This window comes from Amblyraja radiata, chromosome 1 (genome assembly GCF_010909765.2).
Source record: "Amblyraja radiata isolate CabotCenter1 chromosome 1, sAmbRad1.1.pri, whole genome shotgun sequence".
NCBI classification, from domain to species: Eukaryota; Metazoa; Chordata; class Chondrichthyes; order Rajiformes; family Rajidae; genus Amblyraja; species Amblyraja radiata.
The window spans coordinates 9,736,924-9,751,400 of NC_045956.1; the positions used below are offsets into that span (position 1 = coordinate 9,736,924).

The 14,477-nt window shown below is 43.2% G+C and overlaps 1 protein-coding gene across 4 annotated transcripts in view; it reads right to left on the reverse strand.

Moving 5' to 3' along the window:
- Positions 1–7,323, reverse strand: part of arfip1 (ADP ribosylation factor interacting protein 1) — a 110,064-nt gene extending 102,741 nt beyond the window's left edge. For 2 of the 4 annotated variants that reach the window (XM_033017450.1, XM_033017442.1), the window contains exon 1: positions 7,182–7,323. The gene's annotated coding sequence lies outside the window, so the exon portion shown is untranslated. The remainder of the gene's footprint in view (positions 1–7,181) is intronic. The other 2 variants (XM_033017464.1, XM_033017458.1) reach the window with 1 other exon arrangement.
- Positions 7,324–14,477: the final 7,154 nt, after the last annotated feature.

The following is a 14,477-nucleotide window of genomic DNA, read 5'->3' on the forward strand; positions in this document are numbered from 1 at the left end:
GTAGTTGAGGCCAGTTCATTGGCTATATTTAAGAGGGAGTTAGATGTGACCCTTGTGGCTAAAGGGATCAGGGGGTATGGAGAGAAGGCAGGTACAGGATACTGAGTTGGATGATCAGCCATGATCATATTGAATGGCGGTGCAGGCTCGAAGGGCTGAATGGCCTACTCCTGCACCTATTTTCTATGTTTCTATGTGCCTTTGGACACCAAACCTAGCAGAGAGTTCACCGACATGCCCTTAATCCCATTTTCTTGGGCACTTCAAAACATCAGTGATGCCTTTGCAATCCTCCAGAGTATTTAGCAATATACCCAAACCAATGCCAGCCTTCTCTCCAAGACCAACAATAAAGCTCTAGTTACAGGCAGATCAAAATGCTACTCTTCCCTCTGTCACCGCTGTGGTTTTCCAGAATAAATTAGAAAGCGCTTGAGGGGAAACAGGAGATATTTAAGATCGCACTATGTTCCTCAAGAGACAATAAAAGGAATATGAAAAACAAAAGTCACACGACACAAACAAAGCTCAAGCTGAAACAGTAGGATTGTGAGAATGGAGGAAATAAAAAAACAACAAAATAAGCTTCACTAACGATAGAGGTCTTGAAGATTTCAAAGGCCGTCTGGGAACAAATAATCCCCAAAGCTATACTACAAATCTCTGTCAGCTACTTCTAATCAAAAGACTAAGCATAGCCAATCCAGTCACACTATTTCAGTCAGGGGATGTAGGAGGTAGAGTTAAAGTCAATAAAAGGTATAATTAAAATCAGTATTAAAGTCAACAAACTACTTCCTAAGTGTTCAAAGTAAGTGTTCCTAATGCTCATATTGCATTTTGTGTGCAATGATGTCGGAAACTGTGTTCGTGCAATATTAATTACAAAACAGGAATTGTGGTTGCGAATGAAAGAGATAACTTGACAATGCACTCTTCTGATAGTCAGCTTAGAATAGATTTTCCCAAATAATTTTCAAATGCAATCCCTTTTTAATATTTGAAATTTCATTAGACCAAGGACGCTAGTCAAAAACAAGCATAACTAATGTACAAGATGGTCTGACCAATAGCTATTTATTATAGAAACATAGAAATTAGGTGCAGGAGTAGGTCATTCGGCCCTTCGAGCCTGCACCGCCATTCAATATGATCATGGCTGATCATCCAACTCAGTATCCCATACCTGCCTTCTATCCATACCCTCTGATCCCCTTAGCCACAAGGGCCACATCTAACTCCCTCTTAAATATAGCCAATGAACTGGCCTCAACTACCCTCTGTGGCAGAGAGTTCCAGAGATTCACCACTCTCTGTGTGAAAAAGGTTTTTCTCATCTCGGTTTTAAAGGATTTCCCCCTTATCCTTAAGCTGTGACCCCTTGTCCTGGACTTCCCCAACATCGGGAACAATCTTCCTGCATCTAGCCTGTCCAACCCCTTAAGAATTTTGTAAGTTTCTATAAGATCCCCTCTCAATCTCCTAAATTCTGGAGAGTATAAACCAAGTCTATCCAGTCTTTCTTCATAAGACAGTCCTGACATCCCAGGAATCAGTCTGGTGAACCTTCTCTGCACTCCCTCTATGGCAATAATGTCCTTCCTCAGATTTGGAGACCAAAACTGTACGCAATACTCCAGGTGTGGTCTCACCAAGACCCTGTACAACTGCAGTAGAACCTCCCTGCTCCTATACTCAAATCCTTTTGCTATGAAAGCTAACATACCATTCGCTTTCTTCACTGCCTGCTGCACCTGCATGCCTACTTTCAATGACTGGTGTACCATGACACCCAGGTCTCGCTGCATCTCCCCTTTTCCTAATCGGCCACGATTTAGATAATAGTCTGCTTTCCTGTTTTTGCCACCAAAATGGATAACCTCACATTTATCCACATTATACTGCATCTGCCAAACATTTGCCCACTCACCCAACCTATCCAAGTCACCTTGCAGTCTCCTAGCATCTTCCTCACAGCTAACACTGCCCCCCAGCTTAGTGCCATCCGCAAACTTGGAGCGATTGCCTTCAATTCCCTCATCCAATGTTAATTATAGCAACATTAACCAATGGACAAATGGATAAAACCCTTTATTTAAAGGTGGAGCACATGACAATGCAACACTAATTAGGGCACCATGTGAACTAATTAATGATTGAATGGTGAAGATGCAACTGTCGATATACTTATTAACCTTTGGATTTAGCCAATTCCACAACTTGCATGCACAGAAACATCAGCCGCACATAATGCATAATGATAGTCCTGTGGGGTGGGAGATTGCAACCTTCACGTGGTCCGCCGTGTTTCGACAAATGCAATCAATCCGGTGTGCACAATCAAATAAGATCAAATAGAACAAGTTGTCCTACAACTTTAGGCTGTGCACGCCACTCAAGAAGAAGATAGTCCTGTCAAATAAAACTCGAGGTCCCACTTGGAGTGTCAGAAAAACCAAGCTCCCACTAAGATTTGAAAGAATGCAGCAACACCTTTTTTCCCCTCAGCATTTCCAAGTGGGAACAGGATGGATTCATCCCCTCCCCAGTTCTCCTTTTGTCTCATGTTCCATCCTCTGCCTCTTCTTATAATCTTTCTCCCAGTCTTCTACTTATTGTGCTTCTCTCTCTGACCTCTATTATTATTTCAATTACTTATCCCACCTCAAAGTGACTGGTATGACTGGGTGACCTTAACCAGTAGATACAATTGGGGTTGGGGAGCAAGGCTCGGGAGGTGAAAGGAAAATAAGTTGATGGCCAGTGCAGTGGAGACAATTGCAGGGAACTTCTATCCAACAGTCAAGTGCAGCTCACAGATCACAAATCTGTTGGCTGAACGTATTTGCACGTGGCTGAGGAACCTCTGAGCAAAGCACCGATTACATAAAATGCAAATGGACAGCAGAGAAAAGACAAAAAATAGAAAGTTGAAATCCAAGAATCAGACAATTGCAGCAGGATATATATAACCCATAACGATGCAACCTGTAGTATGGCTATTTAAAATAAATGTGGTTAAAGGCAAGGCAAATGCATTACTTCCTCACAGTGGAAACATTTGTGGTCCAGAAAGAAGACAAGGGAAGCATTTTGAATGTTGTGGTAAATGCAGTGTGAGATGTCTGGGAAATAAAAGGCAATATTAGAACCCATATGTAATTTTAAAAAAAGAAACACTGAAAACAGGAAGGATTCACCTGCTTGGAGTTGCGAATAAGGCAAAAATATCAGAAAATATTCAATGAAATGCAAGAGATGGTAGACCAGAAAGGCAAAAGTGGGAACATAAAAAGAATGATGGAAAGAAAATGGCAGAAGCACAAGGAATGTAGCTGACCCTAGAGGGTCTTTTCCATATATTGGACTGGAGTCTGCGATTAGGGAAAAGCAGCTTTTCAAAGCCATGGCGTGGAAGGTGACATCATAGCATACAGTACACTAATTTTGCAGAGGGGCCTCTGTGGCTTTCTCTCAGTTTCTACAGTACTTTGGATTGGATGTAATATTGAGCAACACAAGCATTTGTGATTAAAAAGCAGTTGAAAGAAACAAGCTTAGATCTGAAGCGATGATTATGAAGAAAATTATGTTGTAGATCGGCACAACACTGATGAGTCAATGCACAAGTAATTGCAAATTATCAGTAGGGAAAAAACTGAAATCCAGATGATTTCAACTGGATTAAAACCATTATGACACAGTACCAAGGGTGTGTTTAAAACAATTATTTTCTTTGAAATGTGTAGGTTAGAGCATGTTTTACATTGTAAGTAACCACACATAAATACACAGGGGAAAAAAGACTTCAAGATTTTGATCCAGGAACAGGTTTGTGCTAATCATAATTATTGCTACAGTTCCGCTAGTATAGTCAATGCAAGAATATAATTAATTATGTTGTTCAGTAGATTGATTGTTGCCTCGGATTACAGAGTACCTTATTTTAGCAGTAAACAAAATGCTAACTGATCAAGAAAGTTTTAGACATAAATGATAAGAGGAACAACACAATTTGTCAGTTAAACAAATTTGCATTGTAAAAATGCTCAGTTATGCATAGATCCTAGAAACTGTTGCCAGGATATGTTCATAAACATGGACAATAATGGGCAAATCAAATATGTCTGTGAATAAGAATGATAAGTAAAAAGATTATAGGCAAAAATCATCTGGACAGCAGAATCAGAGAATGGAAAAACACGCACAATCAGGCAACATATGTTTGGCACTGCTTCCATTCACAAACCTAACAGCTGAGGGAAAAAAAGTCCATACCAGATTTTTTCCATCATCGCATTATAACAAATTGATCAAAAATCAACCGAAAGGAAATCTATTCATCTGGCTGCATGGAATTTGAAACAAATAAAAAGCACCCCTCATTTTAAACATTTTGGGAAGTACAAAGGAATATATATGCATTTTCAGAACATTTAAATTGATTTTGGGCGAAGACTAGTAGCTTCAACGGATCTACTGAACATTTAATAAAACGGATCAGATAGAACTCTAGCCAAACCCAACACCGAGACAGATTTTCCTCAAAAGATGTCGCGGCTCCATCATCAGATCAGAACCCAATGGCGATGTTCTATACAATGATTTCCCTTACGATTTCTGGTAGAATCTGATACACACTAGCCTCCTATCTTCAGTTGAATAATTGTCATGTTATAAACCGGGTGCTCCGGTTTAGAAACATAGAAAATAAGTGCAGGAGGAGGCCATTCGGCCCTTCGAGCCAGCACCGCCATTCATTGTGATCATGGCTGATCATACCCTATCAATAACCTGTGCCTGCCTTCTCCCCATATCCCTTGACTCCACTAGCCCCTAGAGCTCTATCTAACTCTCTCTTAAATCCATCCAGTGATTTGGCCTCCACTGCCCTCTGTGGCAGGGAATTCCATAGTTTCTGCCCACACTCCAAAGACATACTGGTTTGTAAGTTAATTGGCTTTGATAAGAATTGTAAATTGCCCCTAGTGCCTAGGATAGTGCTAGTGTACGGGGTGATAGTCGGTCGGCACTGACTCGGTGGGCTGAAGAGCCTGTTTCCGCATTATATCTCTAAACTAAACTAAGATAGAGCACAAATATATTTTTCAATGGACTCTCTTACATTACTGATGACTGACATCAGAACACAAGAAACAGGAGCAGCAACAGGCCATAAAGCATTTTTGGTATGCTCTTCCATTCGCGACTAAAGCTCTTCGTAATTACAATGTGACCAGATTACTCCTGCATTCAAGCCCATATTAGTACAGGTGACACCCATGAAGTAGCCATTTGGGAAATTGAAATTCACCCTTACAGAATTCACAAATGACTAACCAAAAATGTGAGAAAATAAAAGATGCTTTCACAGAATTTATATTGGAGGAAAAAAGTAAATAACTAAACATAAAATTAAGTTGTCAAGTCACTTTTCTTGATGCAGGCACTGTATTGCAGAAAGTCATGATGTGGACCAGTTTCTAGGAAAACAACCACACCCTGTCCCTCCCCCCTTTCTTCCACCCCAACACTTCCTCTTTCCACCCCAACACTTCCCCCCCTCCCCCCTCCGCTATCTTCTGATGATGCTTTTGCATTTTATGGGTAAAGACAGACAACTCACATAAAACTCACTTCAACCATGTAAATAGTCTGATTTTCTATTCTTTCTACTAAAATGATTACACTTCTTTAGATTATTACACTCCCCTAGATCTCACTTTTTTGCTGCACTTTTCTCCTTCATCTTTTAACTTGTTTCCATCACTTTTCAGACACATCTTCCCCCCACCCTCATTTTAAATGATAAGCAAGCTTGGATACAGCACATTCAATACATACATTATTACTAAATAAAGCAAATATCTGAAGACCCAGGACTGACCCAATGAATAACAGCCTAACATCCAAAACAAAACCTATAACTTCCTTTCCATACCAATGTATTCCCTAGTGCCAAGAGGACTGACCCGATGTGACAACCTTCCAAATTATCCTTTATCAAAGATCTAAATATATGACATCTTCTAATTCTTCCTGATTAGATTCAGATCAGATTCAGATTCAACTTTAATTGTCATTGTCAGTGTACAGTACAGAGACAACGAAATGCAGTTAGCATCTCCCTGGAAGAGCGACATAGAATATGATTTCAATAAATTCAAGTATCAAGTATATCTTAGGTACACAAAAATGCTGGAGAAACTCAGCGGGTGCAGCAGCATCTATGGAGCGAAGGAAATAGGCGACGTTTCGGGCCAAAACCCTTTCTTCAAGTATATCTTTATTGTCATTTTCCTGAGTACTCACATACCCATAAATTACTCACTAACATACTCACAAATTAACACTAAAGGATTAACACTAATTGTTATCCTTAAAAAGCCCTCTTGCTATTAATTACAAAGTCTTACGCTCCCTTTAATGCATGTCAGACAAATTTTGGAGATGAAAGCACTAAAAGATAGTTGTCATCCCATTCACTGACGCCTCTGCAAAGAAAGTGTCCGGAATCCTCAATGTAAAGGAGGAAGTAACTTGCATTTAATACGAGTTATTAACGGGGGCACGATTCCAGCCCCTGCAGCAGCAGCTCGCCAATAATATAAGAGTTCAAAAGGGAACTGCAGATGCTGGAATATCGAAGGTACACACAATTGCTGGGGAAACTCAGCGGGTGCAGCAGCATCTATGGGTTTCGGCCCGAAACGTCGCCTATTTCCTTCGCTCCATAGATGCTGCTGCACCCGCTGAGTTTCCCCAGCAATTGTGTGTACCCTAATAATATAAGAGGATTGGTTTGGAGACAATTCACAAGGCAGGGCTGCTGTGGGGCAGACATGTCACTGGAGGCCGAGCGCCACATCCACATGTATATACAGGCGGAGGTCCAGGCAGCCACACATGCAATACAACCTGGGGCGATGTGGAGAGGGAGGAAGGAGGGAGGGAGGAAGGAGGGAAGGAAGGGAGGAGGAAGGAGGAAGGAAGGGAGGAGGGAGGAAGGAGGGAGGAGGGAGGAAGGAAGGAGGAACAGGCCAGCGGCGCGGGAGTAGAGCAGGGGGGGGGGGGGCGGGGCACCAACCGGCTGCCAACACGACCATTAATGCCAGCGGCTTTGATCACTTCAACACTTGGCCTCGCCTCGCCCAGTCTCTCTCTCCCTCCCTTTACCTCACCTCTCCGGAGCCTTCAGCGACCCGTTCCCGTCCCCGACACCGACCCCGCTGACGCCGCCGCCGCCGCGCACCCGCGACTCATTCAAGTCGCTCCCGGAAGCAAGGCTGGCAACAACATCCGGGTCTCTCCGCACCGCCACCGACCAGGGGAGAGGAGGGGAGAGAACCGCCGTCACGTCCGGGTTCTGCGGGGCACCAGCCGTCACTTCCGGGCTCTGCACGGCCCCCACCTGCGGGGCACCTGCCGTCACTTCCGGGTTTTACACGGCCCCCGCCTGCGGAGCACCTACAGCAGCTTCTCCACGGTCCGCCTGCGGGGCACCGGCCGTCACTTCCGGGCTCTGCACGGCCACCGCCTGCGGGGCACCAGCCGTCACTTCCGGGCTCTGCACGGCCCCCGCCTGCGGGGCACCGGCCGTCACTTCCGGGTTCTCACCTTCTACACCAAAGGTGTTCAACATGGCCCGCCTGCGGGGCGTCAGCCGTCACTTCCGGGTTCTATACGGCCGCGCCTGCGGGGCGCCTGCCGTCACATCCGGGTTTCCAGCTGGCATCTGCCAGCATGATGTGGAGCCCTGTGTAGATCAGTCACTATATCCCTGATCCATGAAGGGTGTTTGTATAAACTGCTTCTGTGTGGCAGGCGTGCTATCCAGTAGTGGCTCTCACACTGATAAGACTTAGGTGTAATGTAGCTTTGGCTGAGCCTGCATGCCTCGTGGTTAATAAAGAACTTTATATAGAGTTAAACTACTTGTCCTTATTCCAACAACTTCATACATGGTGTCAGAAGTTTTATTCCAGAACTTCATCGGCTCGAGTTTTTCTCTCTCTTTTCTTCACAAGTGAGAACGAAAAGTCTGTTTGCCAAACGACCATGGCTGATGCATTCCGGAGACCAGACCCATTCGTCTTCGACAACAACATTGGAGAGAGATGTCGCATCTTCCAGGAAGAATATGACATTTTCGCCACAGCTGCGCACTACATTTGTGCAATGTGCACAGTGTTCACAATGCTTCAATATACAATAGGTGCAGGAGTAGGCCATTTGGCCCTTCGAGCCAGCACCGCCATTCAATGTGATTATGGCTGATCATCCCCAATCAGTACCCTGTTCCTGCCTTCTCCCCATATCCCCTGACTCCGCTATTTTTAAGAGCCCTATCTAGCTCTCTCTTGAGCATCCAGAGAACCTGCCTCCACCGCCCTCTGAGGCAGAGAATTCCACAGACAAGCAAGGAAGTGATATAATCATCACAGCATATGTGCCAGATAACTTGCAACACGGGAGAACGTAACTCCCTACACTTAACATTTCAGATTATATTACCAAAACTGCATTCCCATGATCAGTTTGGACCAATCAAGTCAAGTCAAGTTTATTCGTCACATACACATACGAGATGTGCAGTGAAATGAAAAGTGCCAATGCTCGCGGACTTTGTGCAAAAAGACAAACAAACAAACAATATTGTGGGCGGAGGGAAAAAAACGGCAAGTTTAAAAAAAAGTAGTAGAGTGGTACAGTAAAAGTTAGTCCCTGGTGATCACATAAATAGTGTAGCTGCTATAGCTGGTCAGGGGCTGGATAACCCTTTTACAAATGATACACCATTTGCTGCTTTCCCACCAACTATAAAACCGGTGCAATATTGTCCACTTACCCAGATTAATGTACTACCAACAGTACTTGAAACTCTCTGCTATTAAAAAAGAGGTCTACTTGATTGGCATGCCATCCTCCACCCTAGACACTCATTCTCTCCAGCGCTGGCAGATCATGGCTGGTGTGCAACCTGGTCACTTACTTAGTGCTGTTACTCAATGTGTTAACATCTACACTTCCTCACAAACTCACCTATAACAGCAAGAATTACAAGGGCACCAAACACATTAAAATACAACACCCTGAAGATCCCCCTTCAACTGACACAATATCCTGCCTTGCAAGTATGTCACCATCATTTTTGTTGGTCAATCCACAAATTCTCCATACCAAGTAACTGGGACTGCCTTCACCAGGACTGCAGCATCTCAAGAAAATGGTTCAGCACAACCTCCTCAGAGGAATTTAAAGATATTGTACAGAGCCGTTCTGCGTGGAAAAGATCCTTCTGCCCAACCTGTCCGTGCTAACGAAGTTGACATTCTGGACTAGTCCCACATACCCAAATTTTGCTCATATTCTTCGAAACCTCCCTATCCATATACTGTCAAAATATCTTTTGAAAGTTGAAATTGTATCAGCTCATATAGCTTCCTCTGGCAGATATTTACTTAAAGGTATTCTTGTGTGATAACATATCATATTACTTATTCTCACCCCATCAATGATTCTATACAGGAAATAGTATTAGATAATTTACTCCAGCAAGAAAATACATAACATTTCAAATAAATATATTATATGTTCTCTCATTTTTGATTGAAACCCAGTCCTGTATCATGAATCCACAGTGAATAACAATGGAGAAAAAGTACTAAACGGAGAACTATCAATCACATGGAAAGGTTGGTTTGACAATCTATTTTATTGTGTAATTCTCTTTGCTAACAATATGTACTTGAGAAGGTTGTTACAGTCAATCCCCTTACACCATAACACCGGGCAAATGCTATTATCACAACTGAGATTAAGAAATGATAGCCTGCATCATGATCAATGCACAAATCACACTGGACACACAGCAAATAAAGCAATGAGTGAAACCTGGTACAACAAGATTAGTGACAAAATTGCCTGCAATCTATTATCCATCTGCCAATGCTGGAACAATTCCAATCTAAAGTTAAACGTTTACAGAGTCGCACAATAAAACTGGAAGAAAGTTTGAGCTTGATTTCAGTTGCTGGCAGTATCGGTTGGGATGGGGCAATTGCTGAAGAACAAAGTTGTGTCATTGAGTAATTGTGGGGAGACTTGGTCAATTTCAACAATTGGTGATCACAAATCTTAATTAAAGAGCATTGGTGGATGCTTGGATGCTAGCACCAGACTGGAAGATACCTTTGCCACAGATTTGGGATTATGTACCCTTGTGCAAACACTGGCAGGATTATGTGGGGATTGTTGGGGTGAATCTCAAAATAGACTCAGATAAACTAAGGCCAGAGTTTTGAACCCAGACAATTATTTTTATTTCAAAAATAAATGGTATTCAGATTAAAAACAATATACAATGCAAAAAACTCTTCATGCTGTTCCAGTGTATATATAGTCAATAGTGTCATATTCAGTACTGCTCACACCCACCTTTAAACAAACCAACCTTGGCACTTATGTGGCTCTTTGGGGTGATATCCCTTCTGGTGTTTGAAGGGTGTCCCCACCAGACTCAATGCCCAACAGTGGAAGAACCTGAGAATATGGTCTTCCCCTACAATCGCTTAACACTGGAGGCACCAAGTTTCAGAAAGTCCTTCATTACATGCTCTGGAATGGGCCAGAACAACATTCCCTGACAGACATCTCATGCCCAGACAAATGAACCATAACAGGCGTAGACTAATCAATCATTGTTCAGCTTCTGTCAAGGAGAAGCCATACTTCACCCTCGTTAGACCTCATTTGGACTACGCAGTTGCAGCATGGGACCCATACACAAATAAAAACATTTCTTCCATCGAACGTGTCCAAAGACAGGCAGCTTGATTTGTTACTAACACCTATGAGAGAGAAGCGAGTGTCACCAAACTTCTGAATTCTCTGGGGTGGAACCCTCTCCAAGACAGACGTGAAGCTCACCGTTTGACCTGTTTTCACAAAATGTTAAATGGCCAGCTCAACATAGATTACAAGACCTACACCAAACCCAAACCAATTAGGAGCAGACAAGGGCATTCGATCCAATTTGTGATCCCAGCTACAAAGACAGATGTGTACAGCAATTCGTTCTTCCCCCGCACAATTAAAGCATGGAATAATCTCCACCCAACTATAGTTACCCAACCAGATGCAACTAAATTTAAAGTAGCTCTTTCTTCACAATAACCCTTTCTGGCTTAAGCCCTCCCTTCACCACCTCCAGTTTAAATTCCATTTGGAATATTTTGGAGGACCAAGAACCAAGAAAACCAAGAATCCCATTCAGCATAATCTGCCCATGGTATTTTCTCTCGCTCCCACTGATCTTTCCAAGAGAAACCATTGCAGTCCTCAAATGAAAATTGGAGATTACATCTTGATGATTTTATTTCGAGACTAATCTGGTTACATAAAGGGGGCAACACTTACTTGGAATAGACCTCCAGCCTGCGTGCAGGTTAAAGTAACAGTTAGCCAACTTGGTCTAGAGACACAACGGGGTAATTCCCTGCTCAGTTTTAAATGGTACCGACAATTTCCACCTGGTCAGGTCAGAACCATAATGAATTAAAACCAATTTACTGAATAGTTCCAAATGTCAAGGTCATGGGGATGTAGGCTAATTGCTTTATATTCCTTAAAGCATATCAGAAGAATCCTTACAGCTCTTTAAAATTAAACATTCAGAAGTTTTCAGTCAGATGTTCTTTCCATTTCATTTGTGCAGAAATGATCTTAAGACACTATTTGAAAAAGCAAGGGATCTAGTTAAGTGACCTGCCCAATATTTAGTGCTCAACAAACTCCACTAAAATGAACTGGTCATTTATTTCTTGTTTTTGAGGCCTAGTGCCCCTGTCCCACTTAGGAAACCTGAACGGAAACCTCTGGAGACTTTGCGCCCCACCCAAGGTTTCCGTGCAGTTCCCGAAGGTTGCAGGTGGTTGCCGGAGGTTGCAGGTAGTGGAAGCAGGTAGGGAGACTGACAAAAACCTCCGGGAACCGCACGGAAACCTTGGGCGTGGCCCAAAGTCTCCAGAGGTTTCCGTTCAGGTTTCCTAAGTGGGACAGGGGCATTACTAACCAAAAATTAGCAGCTTCTACATATTCATTACATCAAGACATGAAACTGGAGCAGGGGTTGGCCATCCAGGCCTTTGGCTCTGCCCCGCCATTTGCAAAAATCACCATTAATCTTATACCTGAGAATAATTTCCACCATTACTCCCTTATCCTTGGTTTAGAATTCTTTTGATCTCTGATTAGGAGGCAATCAATGACTGAGCTTCCACAGACCCAGGATAAAGAATTCCAAAGACCCATGACCCACTGAATGAAGGAATTTCCCCTCATATCAGTCCGAATGAGCATAGTCCTTTTTCTCAAACTGACCACTGCTCCTTGACTCTTCTGACATATGTTGTTGTGGGACTATGAGGCTGGAGGAAAGATCTTTCCACATCTAGCCTGGCAGTCCCTTTATGAATTTTGTATGTTACAAGGACATCTACTCTCTTCAAAACCTGAGAGTGCATTCCCCACAATCTCTCATCAAGCAAACACCCCCAATACTGGGTAGACCCAAAATGCTGGAGTAACTCAGCGGGAGAGAAGGAATGGGTGACGTTTTGGGTCTTCAGACTCGACCCAAATCATCACCCATTCCTTCTCTGCAGAGATGCTGCCTGTCCCACTGAGCTACTCGAGCATTTTGTGTCTACGATTTAAACCAGCATCTGCAGTTCTTTCCTACCCCAATACTTTAACTAGTCTCATTAATCTTGGCTGTACCCTCTTCCATGGCGTACATTATTTCTTAGGAAAAAAGACCAAAACAGACTAAATAATCTTGGTTGAAATCTCACCAAACCCTATTCAATTCCTTATTGCTATCCTCAGTTCTCTCCAAACAAAGACTAACATGCTTATCTCCCTCTTAATCACTTGCTACACCTGCATGGTGTAGAACAACTTTGTACAAGGACACCCAGGTCCCTTTGAACATCAACACCACCCAATCTCTCATGTTTGAACAGGTCATCGGGTGGCAGCCTCGCCAGCAGCGTGTTCGTCCTTCCGACTTGTTTTGTTTTTTAGTATGTCTAAATGTATGTTTAGTGTGGGGGGGAGTGGTGGGGGGGAAATAGGGGGAAACCGTTTTCAGTCACTTACCTCGACGGAGATGCGACTTTCCTCTTTGTCGCATCTTCGCCCCCCCTCGCGGCCTAACAACTGGATTGGTGCGGGCTTTCTCGGAGACGGGCGCAGAGTTTCAGCAACTAGCGCGGTGGGACTTTAACATCGTGGAGCGAGGCAATCCCTTACTGGGGATCGCCAGAAGAAGTGCTCCGACCGCCAGCCCGCGGCTTATAACATCGCGGTCTCTGATGAGGAAGTGGCCGATACGGGAACTCCAAGCCGTGGAGTGTGTGTTCCGATCCGTCCCGACGTCGGAGTTTCGATCATCCCGACGAGAGGGCTTGTGCATCGGGCCGTCTGTAGCGGCGACTACGGAGGGCTGATGGCCCCGACCACGGATGAACAAAAGAGGAAGATTGACTGAACGTTATTGCCTTCCATCACAGTGAAGAATGTTGATTCCACTGTGGTGGATGTTTGTGTTAAATTCTATTGTGTATTGTGTTCTTTTTGATTGTATGGTTGCATGGTAACTCAAATGTTACTGTACCTTAATTGGTGCATGTGACAATAAATGTAAATTTGAATTTGAACTTGTACTCCACTTTCCTGTTACATTCTCCAAATGCAATTAATCAGATAATTTGGTGCAGTTTTATAACTCAGCACAGAAGGACCAACACATTTAGAAAGAAGGACAAGATATAATATGAGAGTAAATTAATGAGAAACAATAAAAATAGACTCAATTAATGAAAGCATATTACCCTTGATTCCACATACTCTATGATCAAAGCGGGACCTTCATCCAAACATCTGAATGCACTACTATCAGTGCTGGCTGTGTAGGGCCGAATGGCCTACTCCTGCACCTATTGTCTATTGTCTATCCAGTCACAATACTGAATAACCCATGGTCTTGAGGGGCCAATTGGCTTACCCTGCATCTGTTTCTTAAGTTACTATGTTCTAAAGTAATAAAATAATAATGTACTTTGAGTTGTCTTCAAGGTACAATGGGTTCATAGCCCCCTCCTCCCTCTCATCTCTTTCTTTCATCCATTCTTCCTTTACAATAGATACCTACATTTTCCAGGCTTTAATTATCTTAATAATAATAATAATGGATGGGATTTATATAGCGCCTTTCTAATACTCAAGGCGCTTTACATCGCATTATTCATTCACTCCTCAGTCACACTCGGTGGTGGTGAGCTACTTCTGTAGCCACAGCTGCCCCGGGGCAGACTGACGGAAGCGTGGCTGCCAATCTGCGCCTACGGCCCCGTCTGACTTAACATGTTAAATCTCTTGCATTAATCGTCAGAAGCAAGACCATAAAATTATTA